Consider the following 13,558-nt stretch of genomic DNA (forward strand, 5'->3'; position numbering starts at 1 on the left):
GCTGAAGTTACCAAATAGAACTGTGGGAGGCTTTTGGCTTGTGCTTAGTGAATATAAACCAAAGCTCCTACCTTGCTGCCTCAAGAGCCACAAAAATGTTAATAGAAGTCAGAGATGCAAGAAAAAAATGTATTCCATATAGCCTGTCTACTTGCCAGTACTAGCTTTTTCCTTAAGTTACTTTCCACTATTTTGTTCCATCTAGTTTAAGGTATTACAAGGGATGAGACTTCCTCTGCAGTCCTGTGGAAATTATTTCACAGTCCTCATAAGACTTTGTGAATTTTTTTTTTCCTTATTTATATTTCCTGGTTCTTATATTTCCAGAGCAGAATCCACACCAAAACTGTCAGGGGTTGCTTTCCTGTTAGTTTTGGCAAAATCATTCAAGCTTCCTTCTTGCTCCTGTCTGCTTTTGTTCAACTGAACAAACCAGTGAACATTCTCATGCCTCAAACTACAAGTCTTTTAGGATAGGTGATACTTTGCTGAGGGCTGCTGTGAACATTTTAAATCAACCTGCATGTATCAGGTAAAGCAGCTGGAGCTCTCAGAGGTTCTTTTATTGCATTTTCTTTTATTTCTCTCAGGTGTTCACACAAAGCCTTCCTAACTGGTTTCCCATGTTCTCCTCACTTCCACCCCTCTCCCCTTTAACACTAGGGTACTTGTGCATAAGCCTTGCAATAGGCTTATGGAATGGCCAGTTATAGGCACTTAAAGCTCCACTAAGATGAAGTCAGTGATTCATCAGTAAGCAAAAGCTGAAATTAATCATGTAACCTGCCTGTAAGATTGGGCAGTGGTTCCCCATTTCATCGAAGATAATTTGTCCCCAAAAAACATGTTGCTTGTATTTGGACTTTTGGGTACCCAAGGCAAATTAATTTGAATTGTTGTATGAGTCTCAAGGAACATGTGAGCTTTTGCAATTGTTTCAAACCCCAAAATATTTTTGGTCTATTATAATTTAATTTGTTCCTTCTATTTTATCTTTCAATTATGTATAATAAAATTACATGCATATTTACTCTGATTATTGTAACTAAATTCATCAGGAACTGTTGTGATAGGACAAGGAAGATTCATTTGAATGTTATTTGCTTCCTAAGCATTTGTACATTTAGAGCCAAGTGAATTTATTGGAAATTGCTTACTTTTTCATTCTTTGTTTTTCCTGGTTTTCTGAGCTATTTTCTTGTGTATTGACTTGCTTCTCAGCTTTTAACTCGAGCTGCTGTACACAACAAGGTGCACAGTGGCAGCTGCTTCTTGAAAAGTTGCCATTTGGAAGGCAGCATGGAGGTTGTCCTGCAGACCTGCATGCACATGTATAACATGTGGGTACGCCCTGCCTCAGGTGGGAACAGAAGCTGCCAGAGGCACACAGAGACTTTTGTAACACAGAATCAGTTTTGTGAAAGATTTGGTTTTAAATCTTTTTCTCCCCCCAAGTTGAGTTTTAACTTTCTTAGATGTGTTGTAAATTCTGAAGTGTTTCACAGTCTGATAATAGATGAGCTAAGTTGCTTGCTGCCAAAGTGTGAGCAGTATGGAGACTAGGGAGGAATGCTGATCTTTTAAAACTATGCCAGTTTAATATTGTAATATTATAATATTGTAACTAAATTATGGTTTAAATCACAAAGTCTTTGCAATATTCCTGGAAGAAGATGCAAACTAGGATCTCTGGACATAAAGGGGGGAGATGTGTGCAACACCTGTAAACACAGTGAGAAAGGAAAGTAAGATGCTTTGGATATCTCTCTGATCAGGATATTTGTGCTGCATGATCACAGTCTCTCACCAATCTTATAGTTGAGCATTTTTAACACACACTCTGCACTCCTAGTTGCTGTTCCCTCAGAGCCTTTTCTGATGCCTGAATTGGAGAGACTGTGGTGTGGTGTAGAGCTGTTCTCATCTCCTCCACAGCTCTTACACAATGTGTGGAAAAGCAACAAAGCAAAGAAACTTGGGTTGGTGAAATGGCAAGTTTGGATCATCTTAAAGCTGCTCCAAGGGAAGCCCTGGCCAGTGCAGCTCGGGAAACTGATAGCAAGTAAATTTACTTGAGTGGAGGAGGAGTGGAACTTTAAAATAATTAAACACCTTAACTTTTATACAAGTAAAACTTGTATGCCAGATACCATACTGTATCTTTGTGGCTGTCTGCCCTTCCATAGCCAGTGTAACATGGGTGCAGATTTTGGCTTGTTTAATGGAAATATGGGCATGATTGGTACAGATCAAATCAATTTTTGCTACTGAGAAATTAATTCGTGCACTGAGCTCATGCTAGTGATTGTGTGAATGCTGCTTCCTATACAAATTTAAAAGGTTTCTGACAGTCAGCCTGACCTGAGACACCTGGTTTTAAAACATCAGGAAGTTTTGTGAAAGTATTGGGCATGGAAGTTTGTTGTGTAACCCTGTAACTAAGTTCTGTGCAAATTCAGAGTTCTCTTTGCTGCTTATACAATTTTAGTGCAGCTCTATTGGTGCTACTGAGCAAATGGACTCTTTTATTTGTTGAGAGTCAGCCAAGTGGCTCTCTGTGGGAGAATGCTGATAAACCTGACTATTTTAAACCTGGGTATCTCTCTGCTGTTTTTCAAACACAGTATGTCTCTTCCTTCTGTATATATCATGTTGTCTTGCCTCCCCATCCCTGGCTGCCACAAAGGTGGTGACACTTCTTAAGTTCTCATCCCTCCTCATGATCTTGCTCATTTTTGCTCCCCTGAAAAGCTCAGTCTTTTACTTCCCTCTGTTAAACCCTTTGAGACTATTCAGCACCCTGAAAAGTCATTATTCTTCCAGTGCTCCTGCAAGACTTCAATGTCTGTTTTGGTGAGGCAGTTAAGGAGTTAAAGGCTTGTGGAGTTTCAAAGCAATGCCGGACAGCTGCTGTGAAGTATTGCTACAAGTCCTAGCTGACCTCATTCTTGTCAGACAGCAGTGATAATATCCAAAAACGGGTGCAAGACAGGAAGTGTTTCAGGAAGGTGTGTGTTTCATGCAAAGACATCAGAAATATGTTTTCTCCCGGGGCCACTTGCCATAAGATGCATATTAATTTAAATGAAACACTGAAATTCCAGGCTATGTTTACAGAAACATCATTTCAGTCCAGAAAAAACATTGCCTGTTGCTCTAATGTACAAATGGCAAAAGCAATTGTGGTAACTGCTGTATGTATTTAATATAATGATATTGCTGGCTGGATGAACCTACCTGTTAAACATATGGGGGGCTTCACATAATTTTTGATAGTTTTGTTTACTTTTTTAAGGGGTATCTTTGACTTGAAAAGGTGGTAAAGGAGGAATACAAGTCTACTTAAATTTTCTAATTTACTTTATGCTCAAAGACTGATTTGATATCTAATGTGCTTTTCACTAATTTAATCAAGTGAGTTCCTTAGTAAGCAGAACAAAATCTCATTTTTTCCCTAATGCATTCTCTGACTTATAATTTAAAAGAATTAGCTTTTGAAAGATTTAACATTTTTCACTAGTCAATCTACCAATTTATCTGCAAAATGTGTCCTGTATATACAGGTTCTTATTATTTTCATTGTATTGAAAATTCAGACATGAGAAAGCTTGTATTTTATTTATATTTTTCAGAAGTATCCACGTAAAAGCATGCAAACAAAAAATAATTCCTACCAGTTCAGAGCTCTTCCGCTGATAGTTAGGGATATTTTCCCTAAATTTCCCTCTTAGTTGTCTCCAGAACTGTGCCTCTTACAGTATGAATCTGCAGTGAAAATCAAACATAAATGATTATTTTTTTAATGAGCATAAGTAAATACTGTTTGAGAGGTTTTTTCTTTAGATTGCAGAAGTTCTTATTTCAGCATTAGCTTGATAATTTTTTATAAAATAATTTATTAAGAGTTAGACTTGGTCCTGTAAAGATTCTTACATTTAAAATGTTGCACATGAATAATATGATTAACTGAAATGAAGTCTAGCAGATGCCTGTAGGAATATTAAAATAAAGCACTGCTATTTAGCCTCTGCTTTTGTTTCATTTAAAAACTTGTTTCTTCTGTACTTTTTTCCTATATTCTTCTATAGTTTAAAAAAATACTAATTTATGTTGGTAGGGAGTGAACAAATTCAAGCTGCTGGAACTCATGTAGTAATTTCCTCTTTGGAAATTCGCCTGTTTATGAAGCTGGGTCACTGACCTTGAAGGGCCCTTTGAAAAGTGCAGCTCATGGCCAGGGACCATGGGGATGCTGAATGTTATAATAGCAGAGGTTGGGATTTTTTATAGAGGTGTGACCTGGGACCTCAGGTGAGGTGCATGAGGAGATAAAGGCAGGCTAGTGGATGGAAGACCTGAGTGCAACCAAACTTAGCCCTGCTGCATACTGAGGAATGAAACAAGTATGATCTGTGTTTTTAGAAAATGATCCAAGGATGTAACAGAAAAGAAAGGGAAGGAAAATGGGATCATTTAGATACAGGAAGACATATTTTTTGTTGTTTGCTGGTATCAACTCATTTGATGTACACACACAGTTGTTTCAAACTGAATTATATTTTAGATTTGTCTGCTGTTCCTGGAAGTTATTGCCAAGAGTGAAAAACCACATAATACATTTCTAGTATTAAACCATCTATTACTGGTGGGTAATGACAGAGTAGAGGGAGAAGGCACCAGTTAGTCTGGGTTAGCTCATGTGCTCTGGATAACTCTTTCTTGAACACTTAGATTTCTAAAGTTCTACTGTGCTATGTTGATTTCCCACTGCTTTCTGGATGTGATGAATCGTCTCCATGTCAATGTCAGGTAATCTCAAGTATTCCCATGACTGTCTGCCTCAAACTTTTTCAGGTAATGTGCCATTTGATCACTTTTCTATTGGCTATTTTAATAAGATAACAATTACCAGAAAGGCTGCAATTACACCTTTTACCAAAAGAAACATGTTTAAGTTTTTAATATTTCAGATGCCCTGCATTGTCACTTATATTTTATTTAATTTTGCTTTTAAATGCTAGAGGCACAAAATTTTGGATCTGTAGTGGCTTTCTTGTTTAAATTCTGAATTTTTGATAGTGAAGCAGGGAATTCATTCTCAAAGTCAAAAGGGAGAAAGTTTTTGTAATTACCAAACAGTTACAGATCCAGACACAGGAGGGAGATAAAACCAGAATCACATTTTACTAATTGTTTGTTAAAAGAAAAAAAATATTGTGAGATGCAGTGTAAATATTCACCTTACAAAATTATCTAGCAATGCAAAATATGAGAAATTATGTTAGTCCATCAGTCTGTCTCCTTGACTTTTCAAGGAGATCTACCACAAGGAACTTAAATAACATGCTTTCTTGTAACAGTGATGTAAAAAATATGTTATTTAAAGGTTTTTGTGTTTGTTTGTTTTGTATTTTTCTTTAAAGTGTATTGGGTTGGTTTTGACCAGTAAATGTGGATTTTGTTTCTGTTCAGTCCATAATTCCAGTCAATTCTGTGACTGTCCTTTTTGATCTCAGTGTATTCTGATTTTTCTCCTGCATCTTTAAACATGCGTCTTAAGCATTTGCCTCTTCATCAAATGTATAGAAGAATTTGTCTTGGTATTCTGAAAGAAACTAAAACCAGGCTGTTGTGGTTGTCCTCATCAAAGATTCTTCCATGGTATACACAGAACATCGGGGAATATATTTTCTTAACTGCTTAGAAAGCTCTGTTTAAAAATCTGCAGATTTGTTGGTGAAAAGGGTAGGATTTCTGAATTGATTTGGTGGGTTTTTTTAAAAATCCAAGCAATTGAGTTTTTTGTTAAATTAATGTTTTAACCTTTGTGATACTGAGCTTTTAAAGCTGGATAATTGAAATAAGGCCTGGCATAGATGAGTTAAAGGTGTCAATTTTGTGAGTAGTTACCTGTGAAATGTAGAAATGCTCAAAATCACAACACCCTGCTCTCTCTAGTGTGACTTGGAATGACCCCTACATATGAATTAATATCAAAAAGGAAATATTAAAGTATTCATAGGGTGCATGAAAGTCCCAATAGTGGCAAGGGTAGGTAGTGTTTCCAAAGAGCAAGGCTGTAGTTTAGGGTGGTTAGACATGCCTTCCTTGAACAAATGGGGTACAGTACCTAAATCACTGCACTGTTGTCACCTCTCTCCACCCTTACAGCCTATTCATGTACTTTTTAAATAGTAGTTGCACAAACCCTCTTGACCATTTTCTTACAGAATTCTTCAGTCTCTCCAAGGAAACCATTTGCATTGCACCTGTGACAGTTTGGTAGGAGTTGTGTGTGCTCTGCTTTGACTCTGCTTTCAGAGGGTACCATTTGGCTCTTCTGAGCCTGTTTCTGCTCTGCTAAAGGGGGGTAGTGATGCTGCCCTGTTTTGGTAAGGTATCCCTCTGATCAAGAGGTGAAAGACCAGATAGAGCCTTCTTTTTACCAATCCCAAGAGAGCTTGAATACAAACTGCATGAAGGCCTGCAGTCTCTGAAGGAGATTTAAGGAAATCCTGCTGGGATTTAATTCTGTGTCTGAGTCATTTGAGCTTGTTTTTTGACCCATTAATAAACCCTTGTCACGCTACTGCTGCTGCCTTTTGTTCCAGTCATTACATTCCTCTGCAGTCTCTGTAGCCATTGTCTGCTTTGTTTCTTTGGTTTTGTTTTTCTTCACTAGGGATAGATTTTTAAGTTGGCAGAAGGCATAAAATTCGGTTCCCACCACCAGAACACTCGGTGTGTTTGCAAGGGGTGTACAATGGCCATGCAAGCTCCACTGCATGTTCCCTTTGGCAAAGTGCAGCTTCCTTCTCCCTTCACTGGGTGTGCAGCCTCAGTGGGCAGTGAGTCCTCCTCCTCCTTGCCATTCTGCAGCTCGTGCTGGCAAAGGAAGCAGTGCCACAGAGCAAGGTATAGGAGAAACCTCTGAGGACCCAGATGTGTGCTGTGGGATATTCAATACTGCAGAAAGCTCTTCTCACCCTTCTGTGTGTGCCTGGAGGCACACACAGGCTCTCCCCATGGAACAGATACCTAACGTGCCTGAAAGAGTCTCTGTGGGCTTTGGCTCTCTGTTGAGTGTGTGTGGGCCATTTAGAAGAGACAGCTTTCTCAGAGGGGACAAAGGTCAGTTTAAAATTTTTAGGTGTACTATGTAATGCAATCTGCTGTTGGCAGATTTGGAAGATACCCGTGAAATCTTTGTCAAGGAAGAGGCCTTTTGTTTCCAAGGGAAAGTTTTGGATGCAGAGCGGGAAGAGGAGTATTTGCTAGATATGTCTGAAATATGTTTGTTTTGAAAGCCACTATTGAATTAGGTGTAAACTTTGAGCCTGGTTTATATTCCTCAGGGCAGGGGAAGATGGAATCTGTTGTTTATCTGAGTGCAGGTTTTCCCCAGGGTGCTTATATACACTACAGAATATTCATTAAGCTGCTGGCATTGTATCTCTAAATCTTTTCTTTGATTTCAGGTCTTAAATTAAAAAAAGACAAGCCAGATATTCCCACTCCTCCCAAAATAAACCTAAGTTGTGAAACTGTCCTTAGCACTTTTGCTGAATGAAGCACAAACACCTACTGTTTTCTGGCAAACCCTGTTTATCCACGTAGATACTCTTCTGAGAGTTGTTTCACTGTGTCCACATAGTCTTTACCTGACCTTCAGAGAGACTGATGACAAAGGGAATATTTGTAAGGCAGATTACTGCCTATTTAAGATTTGGGGTTATCTGTGTTTTCCAGCACATGACATTGAACAACTACCAGGGACAAAGGAATTTTTTGCTTCTCCCAAGTTACTGTTGGCTTTAAAGCAAGAAGCCAGTAAAGGGACATGCCATTTACATGAGTTTAGAAAACCTTCAAAACATCTCTTTTAAAATTTTCATTAAGAGATATAGGGCTACTGTCTTGGCATGAAGGAGAAGCTTTCCAAACTGGTTTGAGAAGATAAGTGCATTTTCTTTGTTATTTTGCATTCCACTAATAATGTGATTATTGTGCTACCATTTTAGCTGTACAGTTGGTCATATTTTGTACACTACTTTTAATATTGTAAAAAGGATGCCATTAATAATGAGTAGGAACAAAATGGTTAGCTGGTTCTAACTGTGGTGACACATTTCAGCTGTTTCAGCTCAGCTCTTGTAGAGGGTCAAAGACAAAGGAGATTTCAATTTCTAGAGCTTTGCTTTAAGATGGAAAGTAGACCTGCAATCCTGTGGTTCAAAGTCATGAAGGTAAGAAATTCATTTGGCAGTTCATAGAATTGTTGCTAAGATAAAATGAGAAGAAAGTGAGGGAAAAAGGAGTGTTCAGTGGGAAGGAAGTATCAAGAAAATAGACAGTCTACTTAGGAAGACTTAGAAACAGATGAAGCCATGAGAAACTGAACAAAATACCAATATAAGAAGTGGGTTTGCCATACACTTAGAGTTAAGCACACATTTCCTGTGGTGCTCTTCTGGGAATTGCTAATACGAAATAGTTTTTGTGGGACTTGAGTTTTAACACAGCAGCTGCGACTACCTACACACCTTGTTTTGGGTGATAATTTTGCTTGTTTTAAGAAACTAAGGGTTATTCCATTCTGCTTTTAATCTACAGGGTAATCTACAGGGTTTTTCATTTGCTTCAGAATGAATGGCAGTGATCTGCCCTTCCTTCAAGTGACCATTACTTTTACAGTATATTTAAGGTGAAATAGCCGTATACAATAATGTAGATTATAGCCACATTTATCAAAGTGACTGCTATCGGTTCAGACTGAGCAATAACTTTTAAAATAAATTCTGAAGTTTCCATTTTTCACTTCACTTGCCCCAGTGATTCCCCTTATCCTTTTTGTATTTTTTGGAGTAACCAAGATACCTAGCTGAGACATGAATCTTGCCTAACAGTACACTTTGTACTCATTGTAAAATTGGTTCCCAACTGTACACTATAAAAGATGTTTAAAAACATCTAGACTAACATGGAAATTACGTAACTGTGGTAAAAACTTCAAAAGAAAGCTTGGGGGTTTCCCCCCACCCCGTTTGCTTTGTTTAGGTACATGTTTGGGCTGGATTCTATCCGTCCACTCTTGCAAATCCTTCGTATTTGTACTCTTAACTGGTTCATCACGAGCTTTTAATGAAGTATGTAATCTCATGGTGGGAAGATACCTTTTTTTGTTTTTCCTTTTTCCTAGTTTCCATGTTCTTTTAGGGTGTGGTTCAAACTAAAATGAAATTTAGGTTGGTCTTTCCTTTTTTTGACCTGCCAAAGGGTTTGTTCTGTTAGCATTGCTCGGCTCCCTGTAAATCAGACATTCTTCTTGGGCTGCGTCAGGTTACTAATGACATGATTAATGCAGGAAGGGTACAGGAGGATGACGTAGTGGCTCGTGCAAAGTTTACCTGAGAATTATCTGTAGCTCTCTACTGTTTAGTGTCTTTGTGAGTCATGGCCTGAAGCTCTGCCATTCCCTGTTCTTCAGCTGGGCAAGATCACACTTACCTCATTCTATGTATGCATTTCTCCCTTTCCTGCCAGATCTGATTAGAAGCACTTTTGTTTTAAACTGTTTATGAAACATTCAATACACTTTTTGCAGATAGCTGACCATAAGGCTAAATGAAAAGTGCCATTAGATATCTGTGATCCAGACAGCTTTAGAAACTTTCTCTGTCCTTACATGAATTCTGATTTTTATCAACTGAATTTTTTTTCACGTTCATGGGTTTAACAGTGATAGTGTTTTGACATTAGTGAGCTTTGCAATAGGACTGTGAGTCAGTTGCTGTCCCTCTCCTGTTTCTTCTTGTGTATTTGTACAGAGAAAAGCTTACAAAATACAAACAGCACTTTGTGCTGCTGACTCTGGCCTTCGGTACTTCCTTGGGCTGCAGGAGCAAGAGTTCCTATGAAATTTGGTTCACCTATTGATTCCTTAATGAAGCATTTGGAAAATTCATTTTACTGACATGAAAACAAGGGCATGTTCTCTGATACTTTTTGAAGACTCAATGTACATGCAAACAATATTTGTTTTCCTATTTGTGTATGTGTGTCCATTAACTGTCACATGCTCTCAAGTCTCTTTTAAAAGACCAGAACTAAGTCAATGTAGAATTTTCAAGTAATGCTGATTTTTTTTTTCAAGGTTCCTTTGTTTTCTCTGTAGAACTGTCACAAAGTCTTTGGCATCCTTCAGGGCTTTAGCTTTCCTCAGCTGAAACTGTCACCTTTTCTCTGTGTGAGCTGCTGTCTGAATTATCTTGTGCAAAAAGTGCTTAATGTTTAACTGCACAAGAATATGCTGAAAGCAGGCTATCATTTTCCAGCCAGCTTGTATCTCACAACCTGCCAAAGCCTATATTGGGAACACAATGTGTGGGAAAAACTTCTAAAATGATAGACAGAAAAATGTCTTGTGGGAAACCTAAAATGCCTTGAGACTCATTCTGTTACTAAAGAATGTTTTTACAAGCACAGCTTCATCCCCTTTACTTTCTGAAATTTTCAAAAATGAAAGCTAAAGCTCAAGAGCATAACATTTGTGTAGAATGTAAACAACCATGATAAGTGGAAAAGTGACATTTCTTGGAAATAATATTGCCTTAAGAGAAAAGAGTGGTCAAATTGAATAATTAGCCAGAAAAAACCCAAAACCCACCCAACTTAGTTCTAAAAGGCTCAACTACTTCTAGTAAAGGCTATACTGATGCCTGAGATAAAACTTTATGTGCACTTTGATTACATTTTGCAAACATATCTTAAAGGAAAACAAACATCCTATGATCTGTTAATCTCGAAAGATGCACCAGACAAATAAATTCTTATTGTAAACATATCATTAAAATATCTAAAAGTTCTCTAATGCAATGTGAATGCTTTTTACCTACATTGCAGCATATGCTAATGGAGTTAATGATTATAATTACCCAGGTGCCTAAATGGGGATGGCAAAAGTTCATGTTCAGCTTAATGTTGTCTGTATTTAATTTTCCTGCTTTTAAAGGAACTGTTTACATTAAAGAGTAACATAGATTTTATTCAGTGAGTCAGTGTTTAGGCAAAAAATAAGCATATTGTTTGACACGTGCCTTTATGTAAGCTGTGTTTCTAGAATCTGTCTTTCAGTTTGAGCAGTGAAATGGTATTTCTGGCTTTTGTTTTCTTCTGGTGAAATAGCCAGTGCCTTGGCTGTAGAGCAGATTTTTTGCTTTATGTCCAAACTCCTCTTTTTTCTCGCTTGCGACTAGAAAATGAATCAAACGAAGCTTTAAAATGTTTGTTTGTTTGTTTGTTTCCAAAATTGAAAGCACCAAATGAAGTAGAAGCGTAAAAAGTAACTGTTCTGTAAAACTTGTACTTTCACTTGTGCAGGTTTATGAGGCAGGACATCACCACCCTCCAGTTCATCAGGTTGTGGTTGCAAACAGCCCTGTAGAGAAAGAGAGAGCAAGCTCTGTCTGTCTCCTTGGCTCAGGCAAGCCCACAAATCCAGAGAAACCTCTGATTGAGGAAGGACCTGAGAGGCAGGAAACAGATGTTGGCAGCAGTGTCCCGGCTCAGGTAGCCAGATAACAAATGTACCAAGCCAAAATAACTAAGTGGGTTAAATGGCTATAACTGTAGCTCAGTCTTATTTATTTGGCTACTTAAATCCAGGTTTACTTAAAGGAGTACTGTGCTCTTCTTTGTTTGGCATTTGTGATGTGTTATCAAGCTTCAGAGACCTTGTCTGATAACACCAAGGTCACCCACCACGTGTTTCTGTCTGCATTTAGGTACCTTCCTCAAAGTCTTGCTAGGTTCATCCAGGTATTTCAGTAGTTATTATCTTCTGTGTGCCCAAAGATCACCATGCATAGGGTGACGCAAAAGGACAATATCAGAGTCTTACATATTCAGAAAAAGTCCAAAACAGTGAAGATTTAGTATTTTATTTTTGCTGTGTATGCTTTTCTTCCTGTGGCCTTTGCTAGTCCATTAGTTGTACCAGCACCACAGGAAGCCTGCAGCAAACTATTTCACTTGGGTGTTGGCATCTTATCTTCCAGGGAGAGTGCATAGAAATGCATTTTCCAATCTGCTTTCAGGTTTTGGATGTTCCTGGTATCCATTCACCAGTTCAACAGTCTCATATTACAAGATCCCGAAGGATATGGGGAATCTCAGGGTTAAAAAATAAAATAAATTCAAAAACCACAAACAAACGCACAACAAAATAAAAACTCGGGGGGAAAAAAAAAATCCCAAATAAACAAAACAAAAACACCACCCTTGAGTAGTACAAGTGGAATTGAAGAAACCCTTTCAGGGCTGTTGCTGCCTGACTCCTGGCTCACTGTGGGAGCCCTTAGTCTGTGCTCCTGCAGGTAGATAATGGTAGGGGAATTCAGAGGGTGTCTCAGTGCCCTCTTGCTCTTTGGTTTAACAACATGAGAAAAGTGTAAAATGTTACCGTCAGAGATCTTCCTTCATTCCTGTTCCAGATTTCCTCTTGGGCTTTGGTGAGTTTGTCTTGTTTTTAGATAGCCCTGATTTTCCCTCATCTCCCATGATTGCTGCTGCCACCATTTTTCCATTTGAGAAGCTGTTTCCAGAGATAACCTCTTAAGCTTCCTGAGTGCAACCCTGTGACATTTTTAATTTGTACATGTTATTTTCTGCCACTTCTCTAGCATTGGAAATTTCCATTTCCCAAATCTCTTTAGGAGAGGTAGGAAAAAACTCGCTTTGTGTGGGTAATGAGGGATAGGTGGTGTATTTGTCTTTTAGATCTCTATATCAAATATTTTCCATTTCTGAATTTATTAAACCTCCCTTGGTTGTAGTGCTGACTGGGGATTTGTTTTAATATCATATAAAGGTTTTTTTCTTCTCTCCTAAATGCATGAAAAAGATAAGTCACCAAACTTAACACTGCTATAGAATTTTAGAAGCTGGTTCAGATATGAAGAGAGTTTATTTCCTTAGTTGAATACCACTTAGTAAAAGTGGAATGAACCTGTTTAAAAGTATTGGATCTGATACTTCTGTCACTGACCTGTTGCTCTAGGGAAGAAGGACTTTTATCTGTTTTTCAGACAGTCATTCCCAGTATTGGGGATGGACCAGCTGAGAAACAGATTTTGATTATAATAAGTTTTAGCAAATTTCATTCCAGTGGCTTCCTAGGTAGGAAAGAAAGAGCTTGGTGTGAGCTTGTGAACCTACTTACATTGATTCAAATCCCCATAAGACACAAATTCATGGGAAGCCAAACCACATTGGTTCCACTGTTTGTAGAGCTTCTTTCTCTTTTCTGTGTTGGTTTTTTAAAATCAAATTGTCTGCCTTTGCTAAACTTCTGCTGTGTTGCTAGCTTTACTGTGTATGTTCCAGTTGCTAAAATACAAGAAGCCACAAAGGGCGCCAGTGTAATAAACAAGAACAAATAAGGAGAGTCTGAAATGCTGTTTCTTGCAGATAGTTGACTCAAAATCTGAAATAAAAAATGTTTCTGTTTTTGGTATTTATTTTATTTCTAACTTTCTTACACCACTATGAACTTCTTTTC

General features: G+C 38.0%; 2 protein-coding genes across 3 annotated transcripts in view; one reads left to right on the forward strand and one right to left on the reverse strand.

Annotated features, from left to right (window-relative positions):
* The window catches only part of CMSS1 (cms1 ribosomal small subunit homolog), a 227,246-nt gene that overhangs the window by 103,439 nt on the left and 110,249 nt on the right, over positions 1-13,558 (forward strand). The gene's annotated exons all lie outside the window — the stretch shown is intronic.
* FILIP1L (filamin A interacting protein 1 like) overlaps positions 1-13,558 on the reverse strand; it is a 191,377-nt gene that overhangs the window by 100,766 nt on the left and 77,053 nt on the right. For both annotated transcript variants that reach the window (XM_071433559.1, XM_071433558.1), the window contains exon 3: positions 3,675-3,765. The gene's annotated coding sequence lies outside the window, so the exon portion shown is untranslated. The remainder of the gene's footprint in view (positions 1-3,674; positions 3,766-13,558) is intronic.

The sequence above is a fragment of the Agelaius tricolor genome, unplaced genomic scaffold (genome assembly GCF_023055355.1).
Source record: "Agelaius tricolor isolate 1412-34295 unplaced genomic scaffold, bAgeTri1.0.p SCAF_9, whole genome shotgun sequence".
Classification (NCBI taxonomy): domain Eukaryota; kingdom Metazoa; phylum Chordata; class Aves; order Passeriformes; family Icteridae; genus Agelaius; species Agelaius tricolor.